This window comes from Cimex lectularius, unplaced genomic scaffold, assembly GCF_000648675.2.
Source record: "Cimex lectularius strain Harlan isolate CLEC.00 unplaced genomic scaffold, Clec_2.1 scaffold20, whole genome shotgun sequence".
In the NCBI taxonomy this organism is placed as follows: Eukaryota; Metazoa; Arthropoda; class Insecta; order Hemiptera; family Cimicidae; genus Cimex; species Cimex lectularius.
The window spans coordinates 1,774,146-1,792,853 of NW_019392641.1; the positions used below are offsets into that span (position 1 = coordinate 1,774,146).

General features: G+C 36.5%; 1 protein-coding gene and 1 long non-coding RNA gene across 4 annotated transcripts in view; one reads left to right on the forward strand and one right to left on the reverse strand.

Annotated features, from left to right (window-relative positions):
- LOC106661361 (protein outspread) overlaps window positions 1-18,708 on the reverse strand; it is a 234,614-nt gene that overhangs the window by 36,487 nt on the left and 179,419 nt on the right. The window lies entirely within an intron of this gene.
- LOC106661364 lies at window positions 6,098-14,058 on the forward strand. Of its 2 annotated transcripts, none has more exons than XR_001339700.2 (3): window positions 6,098-7,764; window positions 9,941-10,019; window positions 12,997-14,058. It is a non-coding gene; the product is annotated as an uncharacterized LOC106661364 (long non-coding RNA). The 2 variants fall into 2 exon arrangements; XR_001339701.2 differs by having other exon boundaries at window positions 6,098-6,540.

The window sequence follows — 18,708 nt, forward strand, 5'->3', positions numbered from 1 at the left end:
AGATGATCTGAAACCATGTTACAACTATTAAAGTATATGAAGTTTGGAGGACATAAACCATACAAAATAAAAATAATACGTGGAGGCAAATAATTGGTGTAAAAAATGATTCTGTAAAAGTTTGCTGAAGTCTGCGAGATGATAATCTTATTTAACTCCATATAGTATAACTGGTTCACTTATCCTCACTGTTTTGATATCTCCGCATTTCCGCTTCTCGTTATCTTCAGTGCTGGGTTAAGGGTATAAGCAGGGTGTAACAAGATAGCAAGAAATCCAAAATCAAATTCAACAAATCACCTCGGGCACAGCCTCTCACTAACTGAATCTTTCCTCCTTACTGAGGGATCAGCAGCAAAAGGAGAAAACTGGCTTTCTGTTGCCTAGCAGTAGGATCGAAACTAATCAATCGGAACGCGGTAAAGATATGATAAAATATCTTATATCAAGTATCATAAAACGTAAACTGTGCCTCCGACCTCACAAAATTTGAAATAATAAACCCAAAATACGGCAGAGCATAGTAATAAGACATCTTTTGAAATGTTGTAATAGAGAAAATGCGATGTGGCATTTAACAAAAATAAACGTACGTTCGCCCAACGGCCCAATAAATTTCTTAAAATAACGGGCGGTAGCCCTGTAGAGTCACCCCTGTGTAAAACACCAGTAAAAAAAATACAGGGTCGTAAAATGATTGGAACGTAGTCGATATCCATCAAACCATGTACAGGGAATAAATTCGTGGTTAAAAAAATAAAAGACAGTGGGATTTGTTTATCATCAATTTAAATATCAAGTCTTGTACACAAGCTTCAATTACATTAGGAAACCACATATCAACAATTAAAAATTGGAGAAATCTTTGGAAAATAAAGTTTAACCCTTTAAAATTGTGACTTATACATCACTTTTACGCTCCGTCGTGAGACTTGTCTTAGCCTATACTTACATAATCAACCTGTTCATCAATTCGACAAAGTTAACTATTTAGGACTTACATTTGAGGAATCCATACACACGATTTAAAAAACAGACGAGTTAAACTTCTTTATTATCTACTCAACCGAAATCACAATAACCATTAAAATCAAAACATTCCACACATAGCTACTCAAATCTATTTGGATGTACGAGTGCCAAGCTGTTGGATCGGCCAAATATTCCAATATTCAGAGATTAAAAATTTTTAAGACTAATTATTTCTGCCCCTTTCACTTAAACATACTTCACAGAGATCTTCACATGCCAACAATTTTTTCATCCATAACAATATATTACTGACATTTTCATAGTAAATTACAAAATCACACTAACACACTAAAATACGATCTGATAAGAGACCTATTAAATGATTAATATTATTTTATTCATCCAGTGTGGCTGCCAATGGATAGCTTTCTCTATAACGCCGGTAATACCATAAACATAAATTATTCAATGTGCTGATTCTACATAACACACGTACAATAAAATGAGTAAAATAAAACATATGTACATAACATATGTACAAATAAATGAAGTAAAAGAAACATATATCAGCTCTGTTACGCCTAAATTCAGTATTTGTTAGCAGTTTTGAGGGAAGGTACACGTAATTGCGATTGGGCAACGTCGTTACGTATTGTCATTTCTCATCTTCTCACGCCAGGTCGGTTTCAGGTCAGGCAGGAAGCGAAGACGAGACGGCCCGGAGACCTCGCAAATCTCACAAGAGACCTATGAATTACTCGGATCTCTGATAGAGACGAGAAGCGAACATATTTATTGCGAAATCCGTTCCTCTCGGTTGAATTACAAGCCTTGAAACTCACGCCATCCCTGTCCTTGATGTGATGCCTTTTTGAACTTGAACGAATCTTCTGGAAAGTTTTCCTCGTGGGGTCCCTTTTAACGGAATAAGATAGCAATGGTGAGACGGACACGGCGTCAATGTCGGAACACGTCTCACCGTCGTCCGACATTGCTAAAAGATCGAGCAGAAATGATCAATTACGATCAAACCGTCACGATATATGTCAAATCGGCCCATTATCGGTATAATTACCATTTCGTAAAAACTCTGTTATGTACACTGTTACTAGCTGAGCTCGCGGATTGTACTATTTATAGAAAGACACTGTGTGGGTTGAGTGCGTTCAGTAACGTGCGAATCGTGGGATTTACACTTAGTACCGTCCCAATTGCGACTTTAGACTCAAGTAATGTAAATAGTACAATAATTGTTAGTTCTGACCAATTGTAAGGTTCTATTTTTGTTAAATTTCCTCTTTTTCGATAATTAACACTGAAAAGACCTTAAGACTGAAATGAAGAGATCCGGGATAATCAAGCTTTCCAAGCTAACCTTGAGATTATTTTAAACACAGTAACGGGATTACGCATCGATTAGTATCACGAAGTTGACTTTTTTGCAAAGACTATAAGAAAATCTCGTGGGAAATGACGGATGGGAACATTCCCCTCGAAAAGTTTTAAACGGCTGTAAAAATGATTTTTTATTTTATTTCCACGTGAAAAATTAACGACTTTCAGGTTAATGTACATCCAATATGAACTTTTCTAGTAGAGGTATTACCATAAAGTGATTTCAACTCTTCGAGAACAACCCGCAACGAGATGATATTAGGAAAAATTTGATGGGCCGATTTTTGTCTCTCTGCATAGCTTCCCATTGTTGATTTAGCAGAGAAGACGATGGATATCGTATCTTTCTTACTTTTGGATTCTTTACCGACATGCCATGCAGATTCTTTTCTTAGAGCAATCCGAGTATCATGAGATCTCTCCTTTAGGTCTGCGCGGTGGAGATGTAAACTAAACGTTCCGTCATTTTGGTTTTATAAATCACTTCTTGATAAACACACACCAAAAATAAAGAAAAGGCTCAGCATCAGTCCAAAACAATGAAAATAGCCAGACCCAAAACGACTAAACTACAGTATGTACGGAGTCACAGAGAATAGGTGATCAGGAAAAACTAAATGGATCAAGATGCAGTTTGAGAATTGACATCTGGTCACATGGCCGATCAATACATCTGGATGTGCATAGTTAACAAGAGATGTCTTAATTACATATACTGAAACTAATTCTGTTAAGCGTTATGTGGAGCAAAATTTCTATTTTGGAAGTAAGAGTCACTCGAATCTCTTGGGTGTGTAAAACAGTGTGCCAGCTAATGACTAAACCCTTTTAACACTAAACTTAGGTTTACCTACCACGTATTTGTTGGCAATAATGATGTTGACAAATGGAATGAGAAAGAACAGATCTACAAATTGGTCGAGGCAGGATAAAATTCAATTCCATTGAACAATTTCCATAAAGGCGATTTTAATTATACGTATATATGCAATAAATTAATTAATTGTTTAACAACGAACGAAAGTCACAAAACCAATTAACCCCGAATAACCTTGCTAAACATGTTAGCACAATCAGCAGGCAAATCACTAAAGTTCGTTCACGTATATTCGTACTAGATAGTAATAATACATTTAACTTAGGTACAATCGTTGCAACACCAATTGAACCTTAATTGAAGATCTAAGTGACTTTTCAAGTCCGTTCGTTTTTGCGATTTTCCATACGATAAATTTGTGAGATTTCCTCTTGAGGCCTGCGGAGTCACGAAGTTGTAGTTTGGTCGTATTCGAACCTTTTGGTTCTTTTATATCTCTGTTTTGGTCAGGAGAGATTAGGCTTTGCACCATCATCAGATGTGAGAAGCTAATAAGCAGGGTGAGGCTATACACCTTCTAAATGAAAAGAGTCTAATCTAAATAGGATTAAATTCATCGGAAACATCGAAAGTACAGGCTCATTACAGCAACCCCCATGAGAAAAAAATCGCAATGATAAAAACGGCGAGAATTTATTCACCGTTTCATCCGTCTGTCATTATAATTTACCATCAATTCAACGCGCTAAGTCGGTAGCGGATACGAAAAATTCAATTATTTGTTTTTAAAGTATAAAAGAAAAGTTTAATTAACCCAAGACCGGAAAACCGATTCGTCACCGAGGTAGCGTCGAAATTCAAATTTGACGGTCGTCCGAGGAGGGATGATTTACAGGGCTGGGTGCCGGGTCCACATTCCCTCACGAAACCCCAGCCAGAATACAAGATGCTTATTAACACGGTGGATAAACCTCTGCCTGAAAACATCCGCCGGGCACAACTTCCTCGTTCGAGTAGTAAGCCGTTATCACTGATCATCTGGGGGAGGATTACCAGCCAATAAACAGATTAAAGGAGGCGGCCCGGAGCGCCTTTTATCCGTCGACGTAGGATCTCCGGTGAGAAAGGGGAGGCTACGGATTTCGCATTTTTCCATAATTCGAATTCCGATTGGGACGAATCGACTCTGCCGCGATTCCTCTTATCAGTTTACTTGGCAAGACTCATAATGAAAAATATAGCTTCAAGTTTAACAAGGTGTTCAAGTCTACTTAAAAGATTAATCACGTTCTCATCAATACCTAGTTTCTTACGTAATCTGCCGTTTTATGGTCGGGCAGAATTATATATCGATGATCTTGTCGGACGTTCGCTACTGCCACAAATAGCGCGTTATAATAACACTTTTAGTGATGATGCAGATGTACGCATTACATCATATAACAACGTGGTAATCAAGGTTACTTTTCTGTATCGCGCGAAAATCAAGCTGATTTGGCATTCATTTCAAACAAAAGGCATTTTTCTCCCCATCATAAACTTGTTTTTAAAACCTCAAAACAGTGACATTAACACAGGTCAAACAGAAAAACCTTACAACAACAACTGTATCACCCAATATCTTGCAGTTGACTTTGTTGTACTTAAACTAGTAAAAATATCGTGAGATTTCTACTTGAGAGGTGATGCATCTCCACCTCTCCTCGCTGTGTGTTATTTTATGTCAAACGTGTCTTTTTATACGCTTAACCATTCAGGAAATGAACTATTTGAAATTGGGGATTTTGTGCGTACACATATTCAAAATGCCAGAGTTTCCTGGTATAAGAAATCCTGCTCCGCCTATCCTCGTTATTTTGGTCTATCAACCAAGCGCGTTTCATTTCTTTATCAACAGAATTTGAGCTGTGTGTTATTTCGTCAATCGTGTATTTTTATAAGCTTAATCACGGTAAAGTACTATAGAAATGCAAGGCATTTTAGATATATGGGAAATGTCTGAATTAGTGTTTTGTCATCCAGGTCCACCTATCCACGCTATTTTGGTCTCTCAAACGCGTTTCGTCATATCTTCTTCAAAGGTTGGTCTGTATGTTACTTCGTCAACAGAGTCTTTTTATAAGCTTAACCTGCGAAAAATGTACTACTGAATTGCAAGGAATGGGATAACCTCCATAGGTGGTGAATGCAGTTTGTTCCTATTTCGCCTTCCAGGTCCATCTGTCAGATGGATTTCACCATATCATCATTTTCAGATGTTGGTACGAATGTTATTTTTCAAGAGTCTTTTTATTGGCGTAACTACAGAAACATGTATTTATGAAATGTAAGATATGCATATGTGAAGTACCGTTGTTTGTTTCTATCTGACCATATTGCTCCGCTTATCCTCGCTAGTTCAATCTGTCGGATGGATTTCACCATATCAACATTTTGAGAGGTTGGCGTGTATGTTATTTTTCAATAGCGTCTTTTTATTAGCTTAACTACAGAAAAATGTATTTATAAAATGTAAGATGTGGTATAAGTGAGGTGCCTGCTGTTTGTTCATATCTGACCATCTTAGTCCGCCAATCCCCGCTAGTTTGGTCTATGGGTTTGGTGGAAATATAAATGGGTTTGGACCCTAGAACGTTAAAAACACTTTTTCTACTTTCAATAAAAACCAATATGAATGTAAATTGCATATTGCCCACTCTCGATCAACGTGATAACCTAATTACCGCTGCTTTGGTCTGTAGGACAGGTTGCAATTAAGTTTTAAGCAAACCTCTTCAAACCTAAACCCACATAGAGGATCAGGATGTTCAGGATAAAGGTAAATGGTTATAATACACATAATATTATTTGTATGGTGTCTGTAGAAAAAATAACATTTCACCTAAGACTTAAAAAAAATTTCTTTATCCAGCTGATTTGCTACTTAATGATAAACTCACACGGTAAAAAGATAAAACCGAAGCAGCGACGACAGGCGGAGCAAAGTTGATAAGAAACAATCAAGCTACATGTAGATAAAATTTATGAAGATAAAAAAGAGAAAATACTACAGACAGGATAAACATATTTTTCGAAAAGATTATTTTTTGGAGAAGCAGAAAAATAAAAACTTGTTGGATGTGGTATATCAAGATCTTGACTTATCCGCAGTTGATTAAAACTATCCTTGATTTCTGATAGAACACAACACTAACAAAGTTGAAAGCAAGTGTGGAAAATGTGGTCATGGTGGGCCATTTTGAAAAGGGACGTGTCCGGTTGGTGTGCTACTAACATTATTTGTGTACGCTAACAGTTACTGACGAAGCTCGAAGTACCGATGTCGAGGTCAAAAGGTGTCTGGACTTCGGCCAGAGGTGAGCAATTTTTGACCTTTTCTAAATAAACCTTTAAATTCTTAGTTAAAACGAGAAGATGGTGATAAAAACTAGTCAATGACATTGTTCTTGGTCATGGAGTAAAAGAACTGTCATTTTAACTAATCGATGATCGACTTTTTTCTGTTATGGAGTCAAATTCGCCTTTTCTTGAAACATCTGACACATGAATAGGCGAAATCGTTCCACAATTTTTGAAGTTAGGAAAGTGCGGACTTTGCATCACTGTACAAAGAATATAAAGGATAAGGAGATGAATGTGGTTTACAGTCCGTAGCCGTGTTTTGTATCCAGTGATACACGATCCGAAGCGCTTTGAACAAAAAAAAAGGCAAACAAAAAAGCAAAGGGAAAAGTGTAGATGTGATAATCTCCTTATCTACGTTTTTGCCTTGGTTCTTTGTTGCTTTCTCGCACGCTCCGCGGCACCGGTTCCTCCCTAATTGCGCGCTTGGAAGTAAACTGTGAAAACCACCATCCGGACCCAAATTCGACGGTTTTGCAACTGGACGTGTCGACACCCGGCCTGTGTTTAGGGTCTGATGAGGGCAAATGTCAGGTCGCACTTTCCCAGGAGAAGATGTTCCCTTGTGCAACGCTTGTGCAACCCTGCTCCACCCGGCCAGCACGTATCTCCCTCACACTGGAAACCGTCCCTGCTTGGAAAGTCCTTTAATTCGAGACACGTGACGCTGTTATAAAAGCATCAAGTCTTTAGCACACGGATTGCCCAACCCGATCACGTCTGTTTTGAGCCGAAATATCCTCCGGGCCTGCGAAAACTTTTTTCCCCTGCCCGCAGAGACGTGCGTTCGGGGTGCGGTAGCGTGGTCCGCGGATAGGACACACCGTGACCAACGCCCTTTCACGGAATCGCCTCTGACCAAAAGCGGCTCGGTCAGATTTATCTCCGGTCCCGTGTTTTACGGCGTCGTAAACTTCCAAATTAACCTCAAGAACGGAGAGAAAACGAACCACGTGTAAATAAAACAAGCATCTTTTTTCGAATTTATTTTTTCCGAGGATATTTACGACTGTCCAAACCATATGGTGAATACGTGACCAAATATTTCATAGGTATCCTTGGAAACAGTCGGACCGGAAACCAATTTTAAACATGATAACATTGAAACCGTTCATCGCAACATCCTGCGTGTCAGATTGCAAAACAGACCTTCACTACCTAAGATTACACATCCCTAAGTAATTTTTTTATACTAACCGGCTGCTTTAAATTACTACAATAGATATTTACTACAATTATCTTAAATGACTAGATTCCATTTTCTATGATGAAATTGTAAAGAGCAATTACTAACCCTACGCGTTACAACTTACAATTTTAACTATCATCACAATTTCCCTCGCCCTTACTTTTTTTTTTTTTCAAAATCTTGATAACAATCTTGCTAGTCACTATTTTATGATATATCAAGTTATTTTATCTTCTGTATAAAAAACAAGATATGCTATATAACTAGTAGTTAGAAATAAATAAATAAATATGAAAAAGACAGCAATGAAGAAAGAGAAAAATCGTTTTTACGATATCATTGAAGCATATCGGCGAAGCAGCGTTGAATGACGTATTAATAAAACTTCCCCTTTCACAACATCACCTTCGAAAAGTAATTAATCAATGGCATCTCGCATAATTGAAAGGCAAGGCGGGAGTTAATTGGAAATAACTAAATATCTTTTTGTACAATTAGTCATAGTGCGATTGTGCAATGGGCCAACTGTCCTCCACTAGTTTAAATATTACAAATTGACAGTTGCGTAAAATGTTATCTCGTATGAGTTTTTCGTAATCCCAAAAATGAAAAAACAACACGTTATTGTAATATAAATAAAAAGAGAAAATAATGTCGAAAACTCTTTTGGTAGACCCAAATTTATACCGTATTATAATGTTTAATTTTAATCCAATTGAAGAACTTTATAAAAGAGTCCATAAAACGAAATATTGAACTTTTTCTCATATTTTTGTCAATATTATGATTACGACTTTAAGTTAATCCCGCAAACTGCTTTGAAACAACCATAATCTGTCAGATCGATGCAGTTTCAACTGCGATAATCTCAAGTTTTCGAAGAAAAAAAATCGTTAGAAATATTTCTATTCATATAAGAGAAAAAACACATAAAATATAATGAGAAAAATATGTGGCTCACAAACACCCACCTAACGCGAGCACAGCCCACTCATCTATTAATACATCTGTTATGAAACCAACACGTAAGCAAGCAATTTTTTTTAAACCAACGTGGATTTAAAAGTTCTATTAATTAATAATCTCTAAACTATATAACAAAAATATAGACTACTTGCTTATGTGTCCAGTATGTAGAGAAAGGTTGTTCGGTGGCTATAAATATCACCAGAATGAGAATGGTAGCTAAGCAGGGCGACAAATTATTAGGTCCCCTTTTCCTAATCTTGGAAGAAACCGGGTTGTTTTATAGCACATAGTACTGATGGTTTTGTATTCCTAATGAGTGCTAAAGAATGAATGTATTTATTGGTGTGAATATGTAGTGTGAGAGGGACCGGAATACTGACTACCCCATCGACCATTAGGTTAGTTATATAATGTGTAAAAGATGATATAGGAATATCGACTACTCTACCATCCTGAATGAATGGATGCATTTAAGAGTGAGTGTGCTGAAATGACCTAGCTGCTAATAGCCCCTGTAGTATCGGTGAGTGGGCGGATCAGACCGAGATCTGACCAAGGGTTGCCAATACTCAAGGTGTTGCCGGTAATTTATAGTAAATTACAAAAGCTGGAATTGGGTGCTGGATTGTGAGAAGTGATAGGCTGAACTACCCGTGCGTATTTGTGTACGTTCATGTGCAAATTTGAACCTATATAAAGCAGTAAAATACTGTATCAAATATGAAATTCTGTTCGGTTTTACGGTTTGTTCATTCTATAAAATAGAGAAATCTCCAGTATCAATTTATAATTGCGGAAATATGGTCTATTAATTACATTTATATAATTCATAGTATATTTTAATTTTTGTTTGTATATTTAATAACAGGAATCAAAATACCAATCTGGTGAAATGGAGACAAAGTACGGTTAGATGTCAAATTTGGTTAAAACAATGCCTGATTAAAGGTTTTGTAAGCGCGTTAAAAATAGTTATCTATAAAGTTTTTGTTTTTTTCTAGGTTATTTCAACTACGAAGTTATTTGAACCCTCGGGGTGTCGTTTTTTTTTTTTTTTTTTTACCATTTATATATCGAGAACCCAGAATCTTTAACTTACAATAATGAGCGCAGTCTCAACGCCTTAACCGTTGCGGCCACCGACACCCCACTGTAAAGCTTTTTATGACTATTAAAAATACAAATATCCATTATAGGTAAACAAAGACCACGTGGGCGACATGGCTACAGTCAGGGCCAGCTTTGTTTCAAGTCTCTTCTGAAGAAAACAAACGTGTGAGTTTGATTTCTTTGGTTTTTGTTGAAATTAAATAATAATTATTATTATATATTTTTTACTCTTCTTTTCCGGTTGTTGACTTATTATATTTATCGCACTACCCCAATTGACACAACTTCTCTCCTTGGCATGTCCCGTTTGATTAAAAAAAAAAAATACATTTCTAGTATTAATGATAAAATCTAAAAAGTAAGAATTGAAATAATGATTGATTAACATAAATAACAAATATTATAATCACACTGTCAAGCAATATTATAAAATTAAGGGATGTCCCATGCTTCATTGGGTACCATCGTAATGGAAATTTCACTGGAATGAAAACATAATTAAGTCAAAAACTTGGTCAAGTTCTGTTGTTTCTTACAATATGCTGATGTGGTAAATGTTTCAGACTGATTGATCACTGACTAAGCTCTTCCTTGCAAGGACACCCTCTGGTTCTTTTGACTCAAGTCCTTCAAGTCCTTATTTAATACGGTCTCGAAATTTCGGGGGGTTTCGTCCTTTCCTAATATTCATTGAAGTGTGACTATTTTTCCTAGCGGTTGTCCACTTAACACAAAGTCTTTTCCTGGCAATTCCTCTTTGAATTTCATTCTTTAAATATATTTCTACTATCAATAATAAAATATATGTTAACCAAATACCAAGTAATAGTGATTGATTAACATATCTAACAAAATAATCACACTCAACTATTAAAATAAAATTATAATTGTAAAATATAGGTACCGTAATGCATTGAAAATTCGGTCTGCCAGGAGGTAAATGAATATATCAACAAACTGTTAGTAAAAAAATTAAATTAAATTAAAGAATATGTCAATTATGGCTAAAATCCGGACTGAATTTCGGTTGTAAATGCGTTCTAAAGCAAACTGCTAACAAAATACTCTTCGGTGTGATGAAAGGTCAAAATATTGATTATCAAAATAGATATTTAGAAAAAATAATTTTTGTTCTTGTTTATTTTCCAATAAATAACATTAGACAGAGAGATGAAGAACACCCCCAAGTACGGTTACATGTTAAATTTGGCTATATTATAACCTGAGTTTAGGTTTCTTTAATAAGTGATTAAAATGTACATATCGATACGTTAAAACTTATGTCCTTTGCTCTATGTAATATTCAATAATGAGGACGTATGAAATCATAAAAAGACAACTGTCGAGATAGAAAAAAATTCATATTGGAAAGTAATAGAAATAATTTACTTTTTTGGCAGGTGAGTTGAGAACTTGACCCCTATTTCTCCAACAACCATATAAAGCTGTTTAAACATTTTTTCGCAAGTTGTAGTATTGAGAAAATAGCGAACCTCTAATAGGTGTGGAGATAGGGGATCGACTTTTCTCCCAGGAGGATTTCCGAGCTATCACGGACGGATCTCCTGACATACAGGAAGGCAATAAACATGATTATAAGTGCCGCTATTACCCAGTGAGGAGATAGGGCGCCACTTATAAACGTGCATAGAACGGACGCGTACACCTAAGAGATAAAATCTCCGGTGGGTGATGCTCGTCCGACGACGCAGCCGACTTCCAGGCGCACGAGTCCTTGGGATGGAAACGTTCGAAAATTTCTGTACAGGCGCTTTCCAAAAAACTGGATTTGGAGAAAAGGTAGAGGTGGAAAGAGTGAATAGCGTTCCGGCTCAGATGAGAATTGGGCACCTTTCGCCCGACGGAAAGCTAAGAAAGGCGAATGGCGAACCCTCATTTCACCCGGGTACGGCATGGATGGAAGACAGATTCGCCGCGAGATAGACATTGAGACAATTTCAACCGTTCTAATTCTATTTAATACACTAAAATTAACTTTAGAAAAAATAAATCTCGTAACACAATAACAAGGACGTTCTTTCTTGGTACGATTTTTGAATTTGATTTATTTAGGCACAATTCTGCCCGTCGAAGATAGGCTCAAGGGGTTATCGACAAGAAAACAGTCATTTCAGCCAAACACATGCAATTTTCATTTAAACACACTCACTCTAATACTCATTCTTAAATACGTGCCATCTTATTTAAATACCGGTCGCTCAGGAAGGATGATGGAGTATTATATTAGATAGTCTTCTACTCCATCACTCTTTTTCACGCAACAGCTGCATATACAAAACAATACCTTTTCTATGTGAGGGTCGATGGGGTTTGTGCCATTCCGCCGTCGACACTCTTGTACTACACACGCATTCACGTACATAAATACATTCTCGCGAAACACTAAAAACATCTTTCACCAAATTTAGTACATATACTACAGCAATAGCAATAAGATTACTCTCTTGTAGTTAATTGTAGCTCCGCAGTCCCTTGGAGTTTATTCTCCTTTGATCTTTCTTAGATGTCCATTGAGTTTTCACTTTCAAAGGATCTTAGAATTCTCTAAGATATAATAAAGACGTACAAAAAAAGAACCACGAAGTGTCCTGAAAGGATTTATTATGCCAGTGATACATCCAGTGCGGTGATACAAAAGAAGCTTCGGTCCTCCCTCAATTTTATAATATTGCTTGAAAATGCGATTATACTATTGGATACTATTAATCCTATATAAATTAATACTATTAACTTAACTCTAACTTCATATTAATTAATCCAATAAAGATTTTATCGCTGGAACTGTAAATTATTTACGGAATAAAATCCATACATGAGATGCCAAGGAGAGGAGTATTGTTAAGTGGACTCGCGCGAGAGAAAATAGTCGGACGTCCACTGATATGTACTATTAGCCAGAGAAACCTGCTAAAAATACAGAGGTTTTGATTAAGAAGTAAACTGTGAAGTACAAAAAAGCCCTTCTTTTCAACATTTCAGGTCTTTTTTTAAAAAACATTTCAGATGTTTTTGGCATGTGGAATGTTTAAAGATGATTAGTGTGAATAAAAACAATCATACTTTCAAGAGCTCATTTAATTTTGTATACAAAAGGGCTAAAAATAATTCCCTTGTTCCCTAGAACCTACAAACTGAAAATCTTCTGCCCTGATTACTTCTGCTGAATAGGAAATAACACGATCACTGGACTGAAGTAATCTACAAATCTCCTATTGAGATTTGAAAAGGGTTCAGTTACAGAATGAATTAGCAGAAACATGAAGAATTCTAAGATCCTTTGAAAGTGAAGACTCAATGGACATCTAAGAAAGATCGAAGGAGAAAAAACTCCAAGGGACTGCGGAGCTACAATTAACTACAAGAGGAAATGTTTAGGAACTCATAACCCAACAGAAAATAAAACCATGGGGGAATAATATAAATCAGCAAAGACTTAGGATTAACAGGTTGTAAGTACAGAAAACAAGAAACAGTACATCTTAAAAATAGTATTTAAAAAAACCATACATTTCTAATTTAATGAGTGTAAAAATCCATTTAGCTGTTCGATCAACACTTTGTCTAGCCAAAGAACATATTCAAATTTGACCTCAGGGAGTATTTCGCCCGAAAACGGGTTTAAGCCTCTCACTTTTTATAAAACCCGCCTTGAACTGTCTAATGTATTTATTTAAATCCCTCTAGGTCAGAGATAAAAAGAGGGAGAAAGGATTACCAATTACGCGCAATGGACAATTACTTCAAAAATACGTTTCAGGAACAATACCACGACCTTGGCCTAATAGGATAAAATGGACTATACATACATAATATGAAAAATATTGTACAAAAATTTTAACACTAAAGTTTGAAACCTTACTTTTGCAAACAAGAGCGAAAAAACTTAAAAGATCGCCCTAGATTCAAGCACGTTCTATTTGTTGTCCCTCCGATATTTTCGACATACTATTTTCTTCGCTGGGATCGGATTGTTTTCTGAGGGCAACGACATCTCAGGGAAAGGAGGCCGAAATTAGAACGCAATTGATAGGCCATAAGTCTCACTTATTGTTTAACAAAACTGCTTATGAAGAGACGGGGCTGAAAAGGGAAGGCGCGGTCAATCCGTGCGGAAAAGGGAAATAACGACCCAGGGCGATTTTTCACCCCGCGGGTTCCTTCTTCAACATGAAAATAAAACATTTTGTTTACCAGAAAAATGAGGGTGTTATTATTATTATTTTACCCTAAAATTAAATAAATGCGGACCAACATCGTTATAATAAGCTGAGTGCATGTATTTATTAGCGTGAATGGCGAGGGGTGAGGGTGAAATATATCGTCATCATCGCCCCTCGAACGTTGAGAGCGTGAGAGTGTGTTCGGGGTCGATGCCGGAATATTTATAAAAGTACTCCATCGCCAATCTAGATTAGTCGAAGTATAGGTCGGTGGAGGAATATCAAGTACTCCACCGACCAAACGGATTGAGTGTACTGTATGGATGTATTTATGTGTATGAATGTATTTATTGTATGAATGTGGTGTTTGAAAGGGTAAATAGAATATAGACTTAGTTGGGGGCTGAAATGACCTAGATATCGGAAACCCTAGAGAAAAAAAACTAAAGGATTTTTTTTTAGGATGTAAATCTTATTAACTAATTCCAGTTTTCCTTTTAGAGTAAATAGGTGTGTCCTTAGATTAATTATTCTATTACTTATTAAACGGTATTGTAATAAAAAAAAGACTACACTGTTTTCCTGAATGAACTAAACAACGCTTATTTGCACAATAATTCATAACAGCAACACGCTATTTTCTTTATTTAAGTTTATTACCTATTCAGCTAATTAAGTAGTCTCGAGCGGCACGACGGACACGCTATGAAAACCGTCAAGTTTTGAATAATTTCCAAGTTACAATGAGTTCATTCATCCCTTCCTGGCTAACCAAGAAATTGATTATGTATGTTCAAAATTAAGAATTAAATAATTTGCTTTTTTTGCAACAAAAAGTCTGCAATATAATTTTGCAACTTTGAAAGAGTTTTTCCAGCCAGAAGTCTAAACCAATTTGCATACAATAGTTTGTAACCATTTTTTCTAGATAGAAATCTGAAACATTTGTCAATAAAAGTTTAAACCTTCTAACTTTTTTTCTAATCAGCCGTTTAAACTTTTTGCAATATAACCTTTTTTCAGCCAGAAGAGTGAAACGTTCTTCTGATGCTTTGTTTCAAACCTCTTCCTTGCTTTAAGTATGAGACATTCTCCTAATCAAACTGACAAACTTTTTTTTCATTAAAAACTTTCCAGCCCTGAAAAAAAAGAAACTAAAAGTTTAAACTTCTTCTCCCTGAAGTTTAGCATTTGTAACTATAAGTTAAAACTATTTTGGTCCAAACCGAAGTCTGAAACATTTTGCTGATCAATTTAATAAATATTTTAACTTGCAAAAAGTCTTTTGATGGGGGGAGAGGAACTCAAGTTTGTACACGTTTTAACTACAGGTTTAAAATATTTTTACAAACAAAAGTTTAAATAACTTTTTGCAATCTGGAGCAATGAAACATTTTTGTTTACATATTGAAATTAATACAAGCTACGGGAAAGAAGTGAAGGCCAATTTAATCTTTGCAACTTCTTAATTCAAGTTAGACTATTTAGTCATTTTACTCATCAAAGCGAACAATCAAAACTGGGTCTAGTAATGTGTTTGGGATATAAAAAAAACCATTGGAACTAATAGCCTCCGTTTGCCTTGCTCAATAGAGTTTGGAAACCTTTAATTACAACTTTCATCCGGAACGTGTTATAAGATACTCTCTTACTTCATATGGCTGTGTTATTACCACTGTATTTTTAGACTGACTATGGTGGCTATTAGAAAACGATCACCTGAAGTTGTTTAAAAAGAGGGCCTTTCATTCATGAGAACTTACCTGCAAAAAAAAAACTTTGTTAGTGATTTTTATCTTTTTATGTCTGGATTAACAAAACACATGATATATTTTCATCCAAAATTTTGTAATGTTATATCGGTGTTACAAAGTCGATAAAACTTTCAAGAACAACTTTCCTATGGAAGATGTTATATGCTTAGATAAACGTGTCTAAATTACGTCCTTTTAAAATGATATAATGAGATGGAGGTTATTAGAAAGAAATAATATTATTACCTGGCGTATTAATAACTATTAATGTCAGCCTTTATAATTGTTTTCCGCTGACGTTTCGTAATGCCTTAAGGTCTGAAAAATTAAGGTCAGGACTTCATGATCAGTAGGGCTCTTTGGGTATATCAGGACATTTGACACCTCTGGTACATATGAGACGTATAGATTGAGATTGGGATTCATCCGGAGGAGTGGAGCAAAGGCGAGAAATGTTGGAGGGGTAGAGAATGCGGGCTACATAATGGCCCAGGAGGGGCCTGGAGCCCAGTACTAGCATTCCAAAGGCTATCATTGTCTCCAGGACACCTCCGCGTAATTAAATCGTTCTCATTAACCGGCCCTTTGTCGTTGTCAGAGTTCAACCCGCTGTCGTTCACCTCGATCCCAGCGGGTCAAACGTGAATGGAAGCGAAAGTGCGGAAGTGGCTCTTTCCTTTGAGGGTCAACGACGAAGATCAGATAAGCACAGACGTCGGTCTCTTCACTTTTCCCCGATGTTGGAATAGGTGTTGATGACGGTATTCTAGTGCTGAAGTCTCTATATATATATGTTCTAGTCATAAATTTCACGAATCTTTTTTTTTCTAAGATTAAAATCATCAAACTCCTCACACTAACAAGAATTGAATCTTGCATATGCCGTACGTATTTATACCCTACCCATCAACTTATTATAGAGTTCCACAAAATTAGGATGGACACTATCATAAATACATATTTATCGAATTAGGTTTATATTTGAGAAACCGGTGGGTGAAAAGCGGAATAACCGTACTACAGTGAGTGGGCTGGAGCGATTAACAGGAATAACAACAACAATGGTTTGTGTCTGTATCTTTTTAGAGAGAGGCAGATAAAAGAAAGAGGGAGATAGTTAAATGAGAGAGGGCGGAGGAGAGGGAGAAATAAGGTGAGGAGTGAGTGAGTGAATTAGAGATATGGGAGATGTCATAGGTATTAGGTCAAGGACGTCTATCTACCTAACATACCAGAAACGTTACAGGAAGCATTTATTCTCACCGTATTTCCATTTTTATTATTGAAAGAAACGTTTACAGACTCTTAATAAGGCACTTTCCAATTTGGTGTATTTGTTGTTCCCAGTGGTACTGGTTTTAGTCTGTTTGCCATGTATTTGTGTGGTGACATTTTGTCTACGAAGGTGGGTTCGATGATGTCCCGTAATGATATATTATAGAGTTTATCATAAAGTCCTGACGGTTTTCGTTTTATCAATTCTTGCCGATTAAGTCGTGCGTGATAGTTCCAGTGTAGTCGAAGATATGAGATCTTACAATTTCCTGTCTGCAGTTGGTAGACGTAAAGTAAATAAAACCGTAATAATCACTATAAAACCTAAGAACGTCTTATTATCAACTTGTGAGGGATAATGGGATGCTCAGCTGAACCATATCTGAGGTCACAATGTTGTAGCATTTTCTTATAGAGAAAGGGAAATGTAAGATAATTATTCATCGTAGTAAGCAGTGTATCATTAAATGTTTTCGTGATGTTTGATATGTGATTATGAATTTAATTACCGAACCCTGTCCGCAGATGGAAAGGTGACTGCATTTGAAGTAAACCATCGACGTTACAGGAAGAATTAACTCCCACCGTATTCCATCTTTATTATTGAAAGAAATGTTTACATAATCTTAATAAGGTACTCTTTAAAAGCATCCTAGGAATTTATTTATGCATTTTATGAACATCAATGTGCAACATCTAACATTTATAAATTTCGTATCGAAAATGACAGCCGTATATCAAATCTCCCCATTGATATAACAGATTCGGTTTTAATACGGTAGCGACCAGCCGGCTGTATAAAGTAATTGCTCATTTAATGGGTGGTACTTAAGTTGAAAAATTGCTAAAAAAATGAGTCGAGAGCAGGCTCCCTTAGCTTAAGAAGACTGTCAACTTTAATAGTTTCCTCTATAAACCGTATACTTGAAGATTAACATTTTTTTAACTCTAAGGCAAAATGATTCATAAGGAGAAGCTGTTGACTGTTATTTCTTTCCATATTCGTTTGCATCTCCGCGAATTTCCAATGCTTGGCTAAAGAATCTGGTGGATCTTTTTGGGTTGATTCAGACAAGTTGTTGGGGATGGGCGACCGTCGGTGATAGTCTGTACCCCGGGTCGGTTGTCGTTCGACCGTTCTTAGCAAGGCGGGCCCTTCGACTTTCCCCCGTTCTTCCCGGTTGGGTCGTGTTTGCCCTCGGACGACGTTTCGTGGGGAAAACGTGCGCCTGAAATCAATAGACAGGTCTAACAAACCCTGCGAATGTAATTCGTGTGTAATTCATTGAACACGAAGCTGTCGGAGAACAAGTAAAAAAAGGTCCGACTCAGTTTGAGCTTTCCCGGGGGCGAGAGTTGGTTTATTAGTCACGATTCGTCACATTTCTTCGGTTTGGCAATACGCAGAGGGTGGCCTGAGACTAAAACACTGAAACGGTTTACAAGAAACTGATTACAAAATATTTAATTTCCTGACTTAAAACGACAGGTACCTTTTACAAATAGCCAGTCGTTAAAACAAGCAAATGTCGACAACGTTTTCAAAAAATTTAATCCAAATCGCATATCACGTTAAGAAAAAGAAAAGCCCGCCTCGCTTCAATTACATTTTCAGTCTTCCTTTCATTTTCACAATTTCTAGCA